Genomic DNA, 16,837 nt, shown 5'->3' with positions numbered 1-16,837 from the left:
TGGATGTTAACCAGTACATGGGGGGGGGGGGCAGAGTTAAAAGTTTATGACAACAACAAACTCAAAAACAAACATGGCGACTGTGGAGGAGCTGTTGATAACGTACCTCTTGCATAAAAGACAAAATCGGAGGCAGCGTTTCTAACCAACTCGCACAACTTTTCTTCAAAAAGTTCCGCCGTCTTTCTTCTTCTTCGTGTCTCACTAGAGCTACGTATCAGGTAGTGATAGCAACACTGCCCCCATGGTTTCTGGTGGTACTGCTCCGTTTGGCCCGTGTCCGTAAGCTTTATGGAAACGTGCAGAAATATGGACGAAATGAACGCGGAGCACGGACAGAAGGCTCCGTCCGTATCCAGATTCATATTTAACGTTGAGCATAAATGAGCTTTAAAATAAAGACAATCTAGGGTATCATCATTTCGGTTGACATCCCAGCCCTGTGACAGAATGTTGGGACTGTCTCAGTGAGATCAAAGCAAATGTCTCCTGGAGAACAGCATAGCAACAACAGGCAGAGCTGACATGATTGGTCCATCCTCTACCTGTTTCCCATTGGTTCAACAAAAAGATCTCACTGAGAGTCCCAACATTCTATCACATACACACTCATAATGTAAGTCAACTTCCCAGCACCTCAGTTCCTCCTACAGACTTCCTGTTTAGCTTTAAAAAGTAGATAAATTATTCAGATATTTATTCTGATTCACTTTTTTTGCTCTTTGACAGAGTTTTTATAATTACTGTTGAAGTTTGATGAGGATTTTATGCTTTCAGATTTTACAGCGTGTGCTTGTGATAGAATGTTGGGAGTATGCTTTGCCATCTTGAAAACTTTTGCTATGTTTATGAGGGATTGGGGAATTATTTTTTAAGTTTGGGGGAATCTAATCTGAAATTTGGGTTGAGAATTTCTTATGGAATTCTTCCTGAATTTTCATGGGATTTTTATGGAATATGTTTGGATGTTCAGGGGAAATTGAATTTATATCAGTTTTACATTTTTTGGATTTTTTTTTTTTTTTAAAGGAAATTTTGGATTGAATTTGCTTTGAAAAATTTTTGGTAATTTCCATGGAATTTTTAGGGAATTGTGTGGATGTTTTAGGGAATGGATAGTGAATGTTTGGGAAATCTTCCTGAAATGTGTCAGGAATTTTCATGGATTTTCTGGTGAAATTGTAAGTATATCTCTAGGCTTTTTTCAGAAAAGTTGACTTAAATGTTTGGGTAATTTTTGAGGACATTATGTTTTTTTTCCCCAATAAGTTTTTCAGTTTTTCTCACTGAATTTTTGGTAATTTCTTTTCTTAACTTAAGATGACTTTTACATTTTGAACATTTCAGATCATTTTAAAGAGAGTTTTCCAAGGCTGCCAGAACTTAAAGTGAAAATTTAGTTCATACCTCGCCTTATTCTGTTTTTCCGTTTTTCACCACAAATGAAAAATTGGGAAAACCATGTTTTCCTTTTTTTCCATTTGTGGTCAAAAATGGAAAAACAAAATAACGAGTCTCCAATTTTTTGAGTCTGGTTTCAACCAGGAAATGGATCTGCCAGAAAATACACTGACCTTTCACCTTGATTGAAGCTGATTCGTCGTTCTTTCACATGGTCAGTCTCTTCTCTATCAGCCTTTGTTCATGGTGTGAACATCCAATCAGAGGAAGCGTTGACATGACAGTAAAACCCGTCATCATATCGTCGTGCTTGCACCTCTGCCTAAGGTCAGATTTCAGGGGCCTAAATGCTCGTGTGCTGACAGAGAGATGGATGAAGAAGATGAGCAGCTGAAGATGATGGATGATGGAGAGATGAACCTGCTGTCCAAAATAAAGTGCTAATATCTCCGGTTGACTAAAGGGAGATAGATGGTGATAAAGTGGTTAATCCTGCTCTCACATAAACACAGACCTGTGTCACAGTCACATCCCTCGTCTATGCTACTACAAAATCAGCCGGCCAATCACAGGTGATTTATGGCAGGTCCTTAATGATGACTATCACAACCATCATCATAAACTAGGAGGACCTGACGGCATCTTCAACAAACAGCTCAGAAAATAAAGGCAGAGGAACCTTCTGTTTTGACATTAGATATCAAAATTCAGTTTTCTGCCTCCATAGTCTCCCTGCAGCGAAGCTCTCTACGGAGCAGTTTTCCTTCCAGTCCGGTCAGGTATGACAGCATATGCCAGTTTAGCTCTCTGTGGCCATGGTCCAGGTCTGCCCCACCTCTCCAGGTATCCCCCCAGCTGACCCCTCCACAACACATAAGACCGGGCCCAAGGCCTGGTCCAATCCACCAGGACCTGGGCTCCCAGTATGTGATGAGCTAGATCAGGCCTGGGTAAACACACAAGGTGCAGGTGGAAGTGCAGCTGCCACTCCTGAATCCACCAGCGGGACCTTCCCATCCCCGCTCCCGCTAGCCTTAGGTACACGGTCTAACAACGATACCAAAGAATGCACCGAAGGGGAGTCGTAACAAGAAGTCCAGCCGGCAACTCTGGCTACAAGAGTACAGTAAGACCGGGAGGACCACAGCAGTGGCGGCCCATCACCTCAAACTACATCGAACATGGACGCCTAAGAATGACAGACCCGTGTAGGGGAGTACTCAAGACGAGCTGCGTTTCATATAAAAGTGGTCAAACCCTCAGGACCCTGGTCCTTGGACTAGGAGGAGATCCCTGTGCAGCCAGTGTTATTCAGATTGGTTAAATGTTGCAGAGGTGTTGTTGATCAGTCTGCACCTGGAACGTGACTTCACCTGGAAATGCATGCAGATATTTTATTTTATGGTTTTCCTTTTAATGGAAACCCCAGCTTTGTTATCCTGCATCAACGGTGTCAAACTCAAGACCTGCAAGATCATATCATATCTTATTATAACTGGCCCTAAAATATGAGGCTTGCAGATTTCCTTCAGTATACAAATGTAAACTTAACCTTGATGATATCAAATATGTAAAAGTCATAAAAATGTAGAAAATATAAAGAGTAAAATTAATTGGATAAAAATAAATGTGGGAAATTCATTTGTGTTTTCATTTTATATTTTAATTTTGTATAGCTCAATTAGGACTTTTATTTTATGTTTTGACCTTTTACATTTATTATTTGGACTTTTAGCGAATATTTTGGCTTTGTTGATTTATTATTTTGATTTTTTTCTCTCATATTTTGACTTTGTCAATTCATTATTTTGACTTTTGGCTAATATTTTGCCTCTTTTCTATTTATAATTGACTTTTTCTCTCATTTTTGACCTTTAGGTTCACAAATTTAAAATTGAAGTCATATTTTGGCCTTGAAAACTTGAATGTGACTTTCTTTTTTATTTATTGGCCTTTTAAAAGCCTTATCTTAACAACTCATTTTGTGTTTTGACATTTTGCACTATTAAGCTTGACTTTTTATCTCAGATTTTGAGCCTTTTAACTTATCATTTTGACTTTTTAAATCTCAAAATCATTTATCATCAGTGCTTATTTGAGGTATACAGTTTGGTTTAATGTGGACCCTGTTAGGCACGCAGGCCCTGTCCTGTCTGAATGACATTAACAATCAAAATGGACCAGACTGGACTGGATTGTTCTCCAGCCAACAGTTCACTTTGATTTGGCTGAAAATGTCTTTACTGTGAAGGCTGGAGCTTAATCACAGAGTCTGATCCCTTTTTCATTTCTCCGTCCATTAAAGAAATGAAAACAGGGTTAAATCAACCTGATTGTGGGCTCACAGCTGGAAAAGATTCAAGTCAAAATGTAAATAAATAAAACTTTACTGTCTGTTCATGTCTAAATCCACATCAGTGAGTGAATCTACAGTATTATCAGAAAAAAAGGAAACAAAACTCTGATTAAAACACTAACCTGAGTCATCTCAGACTGGACTAAAACTCCTCCTGATGACTCGTGCCTTCATTAACGCTGAGTCAGGATTAGTTCAGGAGCCACGCAGTCATTCTGACATTTTCTGTTTTCTCCAGCTGTGAACGAACTACATGTCATTTCTGAAGTGCAGTTATCTCTCAGGTTTATTTGACCACCACACTGATGATAGAAATGAATCAATCTGATTAAACAGGGATGGGAACAAAGACCTGTACTCAAACAAACCAATTCATTTGAATAAACTTCATGGATCTCTGCCACCCGTCGCCATTTGGCCACGCCAAGACGACCATCAGCTGATTGTCCTGATGGTCCGATGGCTGGCATCAGCCCAGGTCTTTATATTCAGCTGATGGTCCAGGGAGCAGAAAATGCAAAGCAAATAGACAACAAACATCAGATTCAGGAGGGCCCAGCCTATGAAGCCTGTGCAAAGAGGATGGCTGTATGAGCTACACTGCAGCTGGCAAAGGGGAGCTCCGGACTTAAGGCAACAAGAATACGTGAAGTAATTACTTGATAAAACTGTGTAAAGTGATGTAGAATAAGTGGCGAATTGACATTATATAAAGGTGTAAAGTGATGTAGAATAATTGGTGAACTGACATATATACAGTCCTTTACAAATTTATTAGACCACCTTTCATATTTGTCTCAGAGACCATCACCATCACGAAGTGCTTTAATGCGGACTCTTTCATTTTCGGTGAGCTCTCCACGTTTTATCATCTTGAACAGGAATGAGGGATTTCAAATTGAATTCACCTTTTTATACCCAAATTTGAGCCGGCTCACTGGGCTTCTCTGAGAAGTCAGAAATGAATCAAGCATAACATTCAACCACAAAAACTAATGTTTCTGTTCAAGAATGCAAGTAAATAACTATAATTTGACATATTAATCAAGAAATATTAATGTGCTTTACTATTTTTTCAGTTTTTCTGTAAATCAGTAAATTTGAAAATTCATGGATAAGAAAAATAATTCTATTGTAGCATTAAAAATATCATTTTGGTTAAAGAGCTTCTACATATTGGTGTATTAACCATTGCAGAAGCATAAAAAATGATTTTGGTAATTACTGATGCTGTTAATTTAGTGCAGCTGTGGCATAAAGCTTACTTTGGGTGATGGTGTAATAAATTTGTTAAGCCCTGTATATATTCACATGTCCAATAAGCACACAAAATATATATTATTCATGGCTTGTTTACTTTCTGTACAGATGTAAGGCTATGTTGAATTGGAACTTAGAATAAAAGATAAATCTAAGACAGTACCCCAGCAGAGCTGAGGTTGCTTCTCTTACAGATATTGATTAATCGATTGGTAACTGAAGCTTTAGTTCCATGATAGAACTCGTCATTTAAAACCTTTATACATTAAGATCATAAGAGACTTACAGGACCCCTCTGCAGATTTCTCAATCTCTCCGCAGTTTCTCAGTTTGACAAACGATGGCCCACACAGTGACAGTGCGGACCCCGGGGCCTTAGAGATCCTCTCAGGTTTCCCAGCATGCTTTTAGGCGTCATTAACATCAGAAGTATTGATCGTTGAACTCTGATCAACAGATGGACGAAAAAATCAGGGAGACTGTTCTACAGTCACCAGCTGGACAACGACGTACTGTAAAATATTAACCAACATGTACTGTAAAATATAAACTAACATGTACTGTAAAATATCCACCAACATGTACTGTAAAATATAAACTAACATGTACTGTAAAATATCCACCAACATGTACTGTAAAATATAAACTAACATGTACTGTAAAATATCCACCAACATGTACTGTAAAATATAAACCAACATGTACTGTAAAATATAAACCAACATGTACTGTAAAATATAAACTAACATGTACTGTAAAATATAAACTAACATGTACTGTAAAATATCCACCAACATGTACTGTAAAATATAAACCAACATGTACTGTAAAATATAAACCAACATGTACTGTAAAATATAAACCAACAAGTACTGTAAAATATAAACTAACATGTACTGTAAAATATAAACCAACATGTACTGTAAAATATAAACCAACATGTACTGTAAAATATAAACCAACATGTACTGTAAAATATCCACCAACATGTACTGTAAAATATAAACCAACATGTACTGTAAAATATAAACCAACATGTACTGTAAAATATCCACCAACATGTACTGTAAAATATAAACCAACATGTACTGTAAAATATAAACTAACATGTACTGTAAAATATAAACCAACATGTACTGTAAAATATAAACTAACATGTACTGTAAAATATTCACCAACATGTAATGTAAAATAAAAAACCAACATGTACTGTAAAATATAAACCAACATGTACTGTAAAATATAAACCAACATGTACTGTAAAATACCCACCAACATGTACTGTAAAATAAAAAACCAACATGTACTGTAAAATATAAACCAACATGTACTGTAAAATGAAAAACCAACATGTACTGTAAAATATAAACCAACATGTACTGTAAAATAAAAAAACAACATGTACTGTAAAATATAAACCAACATGTACTGTAAAATATCCACCAACATGTACTGTAAAATATAAACCAACATGTACTGTAAAATATCCACCAACATGTACTATAAAAAAAAAACCAACATGTACTGTAAAATATAAACCAACATGTACTGTAAAATATAAACTAACATGTACTGTAAAATATCCACCAACATGTACTGTAAAATATAAACTAACATGTACTGTAAAATATCCACCAACATGTACTGTAAAATATAAACCAACATGTACTGTAAAATATAAACCAACATGTACTGTAAAATATCCACCAACATGTACTGTAAAATATAAACCAACATGTACTGTAAAATATAAACCAACATGTACTGTAAAATAAAAAACCAACAGGTACTGTAAAATATAAACCAACATGTACTGTAAAATATATACCAACATGTACTGTAAAATATAAACCAACATGTACTGTAAAATATAAACCAACATGTACTGTAAAATAAAAAACCAACATGTACTGTAAAATATCCACCAACGTGTACTGTAAAATATAAACCAACATGTATTGTAAAATATCCACCAACATGTACTATAAAAAAAAACCAACATGTACTGTAAAATATAAACCAACATGTACTGTAAAATATAAACTAACATGTACTGTAAAATATCCACCAACATGTACTGTAAAATATAAACTAACATGTACTGTAAAATATCCACCAACATGTACTGTAAAATATAAACCAACATGTACTGTAAAATATAAACCAACATGTACTGTAAAATATCCATCAACATGTACTGTAAAATATAAACCAACATGTACTGTAAAATATAAACTAACATGTACTGTAAAATATAAACCAACATGTACTGTAAAATATCCACCAACATGTACTGTAAAATATAAACCAACATGTACTGTAAAATATAAACCAACATGTACTGTAAAGTATCCACCAACATGTACTGTAAAATATAAACCAACATGTACTGTAAAATATAAACTAACATGTACTGTAAAATATAAACCAACATGTACTGTAAAATATAAACTAACATGTACTGTAAAATATCCACCAACATGTACTGTAAAATAAAAAACCAACATGTACTGTAAAATATAAACCAACATGTACTGTAAAATAAAAAACCAACATGTACTGTAAAATATCCACCAACATGTACTGTAAAATATAAACCAACATGTACTGTAAAATATAAACCAACATGTACTGTAAAATATCCACCAACATGTACTGTAAAATAAAAAACCAACATGTACTGTAAAATATCCACCAACATGTACTGTAAAATGAAAAACCAACATGTACTGTAAAATATAAACAAACATGTACTGTAAAATGAAAAACCAACATGTACTGTAAAATGACCACCAACATGTACTGTAAAATATATACCAACATGTACTGTAAAATATAAACCAACATGTACTGTAAAATATAAACCAACATGTACTGTAAAATAAAAAACCAACATGTACTGTAAAATATAAACCAACATGTACTGTAAAATATCCACCAACATGTACTGTAAAATAAAAAACCAACATGTACTGTAAAATATAAACCAACATGTACTGTAAAATATAAACCAACATGTACTGTAAAATATCCACCAACATGTACTGTAAAATAAAAAACCAACATGTACTGTAAAATATAAACCAACATGTACTGTAAAATATCCACCAACATGTACTGTAAAATATAAACCAACATGTACTGTAAAATATCCACCAACATGTACTGTAAAATATAAACCAACATGTACTGTAAAATAAAAAACCAACATGTACTGTAAAATATAAACCAACATGTACTGTAAAATATTCACCAACATGTACTGTAAAATAGAAAACCAACATGTACTGTAAAATATAAACCAACACGTACTGTAAAATAAAAAACCAACATGTACTGTAAAATATCCACCAACATGTACTGTAAAATATAAACCAACATGTACTGTAAAATATAAACCAACATGTACTGTAAAATATAAACTAACATGTACTGTAAAATATAAACCAACATGTACTGTAAAATATAAACTAACATGTACTGTATAATATTCACCAACATGTACTGTAAAATAAAAAACCAACATGTACTGTAAAATATAAACCAACATGTACTGTAAAATATAAACCAACATGTACTGTAAAATACCCACCAACATGTACTGTAAAATAAAAAACCAACATGTACTGTAAAATATAAACCAACATGTACTGTAAAATGAAAAACCAACATGTACTGTAAAATATAAACCAACATGTACTGTAAAATAAAAAAACAACATGTACTGTAAAATATAAACCAACATGTACTGTAAAATATCCACCAACATGTACTGTAAAATATAAACCAACATGTACTGTAAAATATCCACCAACATGTACTATAAAAAAAAACCAACATGTACTGTAAAATATAAACCAACATGTACTGTAAAATATAAACTAACATGTACTGTAAAATATCCACCAACATGTACTGTAAAATATAAACTAACATGTACTGTAAAATATCCACCAACATGTACTGTAAAATATAAACCAACATGTACTGTAAAATATAAACCAACATGTACTGTAAAATATCCACCAACATGTACTGTAAAATATAAACCAACATGTACTGTAAAATGAAAAACCAACATGTACTGTAAAATATAAACAAACATGTACTGTAAAATGAAAAACCAACATGTACTGTAAAATATATACCAACATGTACTGTAAAATATAAACCAACATGTACTGTAAAATATAAACCAACATGTACTGTAAAATAAAAAACCAACATGTACTGTAAAATATCCACCAACGTGTACTGTAAAATATAAACCAACATGTACTGTAAAATATCCACCAACATGTACTATAAAAAAAAACCAACATGTACTGTAAAATATAAACCAACATGTACTGTAAAATATAAACTAACATGTACTGTAAAATATCCACCAACATGTACTGTAAAATATAAACTAACATGTACTGTAAAATATCCACCAACATGTACTGTAAAATATAAACCAACATGTACTGTAAAATATAAACCAACATGTACTGTAAAATATCCACCAACATGTACTGTAAAATATAAACCAACATGTACTGTAAAATATAAACCAACATGTACTGTAAAATATAAACCAACATGTACTGTAAAATATCCACCAACATGTACTGTAAAATATAAACCAACATGTACTGTAAAATATAAACCAACATGTACTGTAAAATATCCACCAACATGTACTGTAAAATATAAACCAACATGTACTGTAAAATATAAACTAACATGTACTGTAAAATATAAACCAACATGTACTGTAAAATATAAACTAACATGTACTGTAAAATATTCACCAACATGTACTGTTAAATAGAAAACCAACATGTACTGTAAAATATAAACCAACACGTACTGTGAAATAAAAAACCAACATGTACTGTAAAATATCCACCAACATGTACTGTAAAATATAAACCAACATGTACTGTAAAATATAAACCAACATGTACTGTAAAATATCCACCAACATGTACTGTAAAATAAAAAACCAACATGTACTGTAAAATATCCACCAACATGTACTGTAAAATGAAAAACCAACATGTACTGTAAAATATAAACAAACATGTACTGTAAAATGAAAAACCAACATGTACTGTAAAATGACCACCAACATGTACTGTAAAATATATACCAACATGTACTGTAAAATATAAACCAACATGTACTGTAAAATATAAACCAACATGTACTGTAAAATAAAAAACCAACATGTACTGTAAAATATAAACCAACATGTACTGTAAAATACCCACCAACATGTACTGTAAAATAAAAAACCAACATGTACTGTAAAATATAAACCAACATGTACTGTAAAATATCCACCAACATGTACTGTAAAATATCCACCAACATGTACTGTAAAATAAAAAACCAACATGTACTGTAAAATATAAACCAACATGTACTGTAAAATATCCACCAACATGTACTGTAAAATATAAACCAACATGTACTGTAAAATATCCACCAACATGTACTGTAAAATATAAACCAACATGTACTGTAAAATAAAAAACCAACATGTACTGTAAAATATAAACCAACATGTACTGTAAAATATTCACCAACATGTACTGTAAAATAGAAAACCAACATGTACTGTAAAATATAAACCAACACGTACTGTAAAATAAAAAACCAACATGTACTGTAAAATATCCACCAACATGTACTGTAAAATATAAACCAACATGTACTGTAAAATATAAACCAACATGTACTGTAAAATATCCACCAACATGTACTGTAAAATAAAAAACCAACATGTACTGTAAAATATCCACCAACATGTACTGTAAAATGAAAAACCAACATGTACTGTAAAATGAAAAACCAACATGTACTGTAAAATATATACCAACATGTACTGTAAAATATAAACCAACATGTACTGTAAAATATAAACCAACATGTACTGTAAAATAAAAAACCAACATGTACTGTAAAATATAAACCAACATGTACTGTAAAATATCCACCAACATGTACTGTAAAATAAAAAACCAACATGTACTGTAAAATATAAACCAACATGTACTGTAAAATATAAACCAACATGTACTGTAAAATATCCACCAACATGTACTGTAAAATAAAAAATCAACATGTACTGTAAAATATAAACCAACATGTACTGTAAAATATCCACCAACATGTACTGTAAAATAAAAAATCAACATGTACTGTAAAATATAAACCAACATGTACTGTAAAATATCCACCAACATGTACTGTAAAATATCCACCAACATGTACTGTAAAATATAAACCAACATGTACTGTAAAATATAAACCAACATGTACTGTAAAGTATCCACCAACATGTACTGTAAAATATCCACCAACATGTACTGTAAAATATAAACCAACATGTACTGTAAAATATCCACCAACATGTACTGTAAAATATAAACCAACATGTACTGTAAAATATAAACCAACATGTACTGTAAAATATAAACCAACATGTACTGTAAAATAAAAAACCAACATGTACTGTAAAATATAAACCAACATGTACTGTAAAATATCCACCAACATGTACTGTAAAATAAAAAACCAACATGTACTGTAAAATATAAACCAACATGTACTGTAAAATGAAAAACCAACATGTACTGTAAAATAAAAAACCAACATGTACTGTAAAATATAAACCAACATGTACTGTAAAATATAAACCAACATGTACTGTAAAATATCCACCAACATGTACTGTAAAATATAAACCAACATGTACTGTAAAATATCCACCAACATGTACTGTAAAATATAAACCAACATGTACTGTAAAATATCCACCAACATGTACTGTAAAATATAAACCAACATGTACTGTAAAATATAAACCAACATGTACTGTAAAATAAAAAACCAACATGTACTGTAAAATATCCACCAACATGTACTGTAAAATATAAACCAACATGTACTGTAAAATATCCACCAACATGTACTGTAAAATATAAACCAACATGTACTGTAAAATATAAACCAACATGTACTGTAAAATATCCACCAACATGTACTGTAAAATATAAACCAACATGTACTGTAAAATATAAACCAACATGTACTGTAAAATAAAAAACCAACATGTACTGTAAAATATAAACCAACATGTACTGTAAAATATAAACCAACATGTACTGTAAAATTTAAACCAACATGTACTGTAAAGTATCCACCAACATGTACTGTAAAATATAAACCAACATGTACTGTAAAATATAAACCAACATGTACTGTAAAATAAAAAACCAACATGTACTGTAAAATATAAACCAACATGTACTGTAAAATATCCACCAACATGTACTGTAAAATAAAAAACCAACATGTACTGTAAAATATAAACCAACATGTACTGTAAAATGAAAAACCAACATGTACTGTAAAATAAAAAACCAACATGTACTGTAAAATATAAACCAACATGTACTGTAAAATATAAACCAACATGTACTGTAAAATATCCACCAACATGTACTGTAAAATATAAACCAACATGTACTGTAAAATATCCACCAACATGTACTGTAAAATATAAACCAACATGTACTGTAAAATATCCACCAACATGTACTGTAAAATATAAACCAACATGTACTGTAAAATATAAACCAACATGTACTGTAAAATATCCACCAACATGTACTGTAAAATATAAACCAACATGTACTGTAAAATATAAACCAACATGTACTGTAAAATAAAAAACCAACATGTACTGTAAAATATCCACCAACATGTACTGTAAAATATAAACCAACATGTACTGTAAAATATCCACCAACATGTACTGTAAAATATAAACCAACATGTACTGTAAAATATAAACCAACATGTACTGTAAAATATCCACCAACATGTACTGTAAAATATAAACCAACATGTACTGTAAAATATAAACCAACACGTACTGTAAAATTTAAACCAACATGTACTGTAAAATATAAACCAACATGTACTGTAAAATATAAACCAACATGTACTGTAAAATTTAAACCAACATGTACTGTAAAATATCCACCAACATGTACTGTAAAATATAAACCAACATGTACTGTAAAATATAAACCAACATGTACTGTAAAATAAAAAACCAACATGTACTGTAAAATATAAACCAACATGTACTGTAAAATATCCACCAACATGTACTGTAAAATAAAAAAAAAAAATGAAATTTAAAATATAAACCAACATGTACTGTAAAATGAAAAACCAACATGTACTGTAAAATAAAAAACCAACATGTACTGTAAAATATAAACCAACATGTACTGTAAAATATAAACCAACATGTACTGTAAAATATCCACCAACATGTACTGTAAAATATAAACCAACATGTACTGTAAAATATCCACCAACATGTACTGTAAAATATAAACCAACATGTACTGTAAAATATCCACCAACATGTACTGTAAAATATAAACCAACATGTACTGTAAAATATAAACCAACATGTACTGTAAAATAAAAAACCAACATGTACTGTAAAATATCCACCAACATGTACTGTAAAATATAAACCAACATGTACTGTAAAATATCCACCAACATGTACTGTAAAATATAAACCAACATGTACTGTAAAATATAAACCAACATGTACTGTAAAATATCCACCAACATGTACTGTAAAATATAAACCAACATGTACTGTAAAATATAAACCAACACGTACTGTAAAATTTAAACCAACATGTACTGTAAAATATAAACCAACATGTACTGTAAAATATAAACCAACATGTACTGTAAAATTTAAACCAACATGTACTGTAAAGTATCCACCAACATGTACTGTAAAATATAAACCAACATGTACTGTAAAATATAAACCAACATGTACTGTAAAATAAAAAACCAACATGTACTGTAAAATATAAACCAACATGTACTGTAAAATATCCACCAACATGTACTGTAAAATAAAAAACCAACATGTACTGTAAAATATAAACCAACATGTACTGTAAAATGAAAAACCAACATGTACTGTAAAATAAAAAACCAACATGTACTGTAAAATATAAACCAACATGTACTGTAAAATATAAACCAACATGTACTGTAAAATATCCACCAACATGTACTGTAAAATATAAACCAACATGTACTGTAAAATATCCACCAACATGTACTGTAAAATATAAACCAACATGTACTGTAAAATATCCACCAACATGTACTGTAAAATATAAACCAACATGTACTGTAAAATATAAACCAACATGTACTGTAAAATATCCACCAACATGTACTGTAAAATATAAACCAACATGTACTGTAAAATATAAACCAACATGTACTGTAAAATATAAACCAACATGTACTGTAAAATATCCACCAACATGTACTGTAAAATATAAACCAACATGTACTGTAAAATATCCACCAACATGTACTGTAAAATATAAACCAACATGTACTGTAAAATATCCACCAACATGTACTGTAAAATATAAACCAACATGTACTGTAAAATATAAACCAACATGTACTGTAAAATAAAAAACCAACATGTACTGTAAAATATCCACCAACATGTACTGTAAAATATAAACCAACATGTACTGTAAAATATCCACCAACATGTACTGTAAAATATAAACCAACATGTACTGTAAAATATAAACCAACATGTACTGTAAAATATCCACCAACATGTACTGTAAAATATAAACCAACATGTACTGTAAAATATAAACCAACACGTACTGTAAAATTTAAACCAACATGTACTGTAAAATATAAACCAACATGTACTGTAAAATATAAACCAACATGTACTGTAAAATATCCACCAACATGTACTGTAAAATATAAACCAACATGTACTGTAAAATATAAACCAACATGTACTGTAAAATAAAAAACCAACATGTACTGTAAAATATAAACCAACATGTACTGTAAAATATCCACCAACATGTACTGTAAAATAAAAAACCAACATGTACTGTAAAATATAAACCAACATGTACTGTAAAATGAAAAACCAACATGTACTGTAAAATAAAAAACCAACATGTACTGTAAAATATAAACCAACATGTACTGTAAAATATAAACCAACATGTACTGTAAAATATCCACCAACATGTACTGTAAAATATAAACCAACATGTACTGTAAAATATCCACCAACATGTACTGTAAAATATAAACCAACATGTACTGTAAAATATCCACCAACATGTACTGTAAAATATAAACCAACATGTACTGTAAAATATCCACCAACATGTACTGTAAAATAAAAAACCAACATGTACTGTAAAATATAAACAAACATGTACTGTAAAATATAAACCAACATGTACTGTAAAATATAAACCAACATGTACTGTAAAATATAAACCAACACGTACTGTAAAATTTAAACCAACATGTACTGTAAAATATAAACCAACATGTACTGTAAAATATAAACAAACATGTACTGTAAAATATAAACCAACATGTACTGTAAAATATAAACCAACATGTACTGTAAAATATAAACCAACATGTACTGTAAAATATAAACCAACATGTACTGTTAAATCTAAACCAACATGTACTGTAAAATATATACCAACACGTACTGAAAAATTTAAACCAACATGTACTGTAAAATATAAACCAACATGTACTGTAAAATATAAACCAACATGTACTGTAAAATAAAAAACCAACATGTACTGTAAAATATAAACCAACATGTACTGTAAAATATAAACCAACATGTACTGTAAAATATAAACCAACATGTACTGTAAAATATAAACCAACATGTACTGTAAAATATAAACCAACATGTACTGTAAAATATAAACCAACACGTACTGTAAAATTTAAACCAACATGTACTGTAAAATATAAACCAACATGTACTGTAAAATATAAACAAACATGTACTGTAAAATATAAACCAACATGTACTGTAAAATATAAACCAACATGTACTGTAAAATATAAACCAACATGTACTGTAAAATATAAACCAACATGTACTGTAAAATATAAACCAACATGTACTGTAAAATATAAACCAACATGTACTGTAAAATATAAACCAACATGTACTGTAAAATATAAACCAACATGTACTGTAAAATATAAACCAACACGTACTGTAAAATTTAAACCAACATGTACTGTAAAATATAAACCAACATGTACTGTAAAATAAAAAACCAACATGTACTGTAAAATATAAACCAACATGTACTGTAAAATATAAACCAACATGTACTGTAAAATATAAACCAACATGTACTGTAAAATATAAACCAACATGTACTGTAAAATATAAACCAACATGTACTGTAAAATATAAACCAACATGTACTGTAAAATATAAACCAACATGTACTGTAAAATAAAAAACCAACATGTACTGTAAAATATAAACAAACATGTACTGTAAAATATAAACCAACATGTACTGTAAAATATAAACCAACATGTACTGTAAAATATCCACCAACATGTACTGTAAAATAAAAAACCAACATGTACTGTAAAATATAAACAAACATGTACTGTAAAATATAAACCAACATGTACTGTAAAATATAAACCAACATGTACTGTAAAATATAAACCAACATGTACTGTAAAATATAAACCAACATGTACTGTAAAATATAAACCAACACGTACTGTAAAATTTAAACCAACATGTACTGTAAAATATAAACCAACATGTACTGTAAAATAAAAAACCAACATGTACTGTAAAATATAAACCAACATGTACTGTAAAATATAAACCAACATGTACTGTAAAATATAAACCAACACGTACTGTAA

This window comes from Cheilinus undulatus, linkage group 3, assembly GCF_018320785.1.
Source record: "Cheilinus undulatus linkage group 3, ASM1832078v1, whole genome shotgun sequence".
NCBI lineage: Eukaryota > Metazoa > Chordata > Actinopteri > Labriformes > Labridae > Cheilinus > Cheilinus undulatus.
This window is presented reverse-complemented; position numbering follows the sequence as displayed.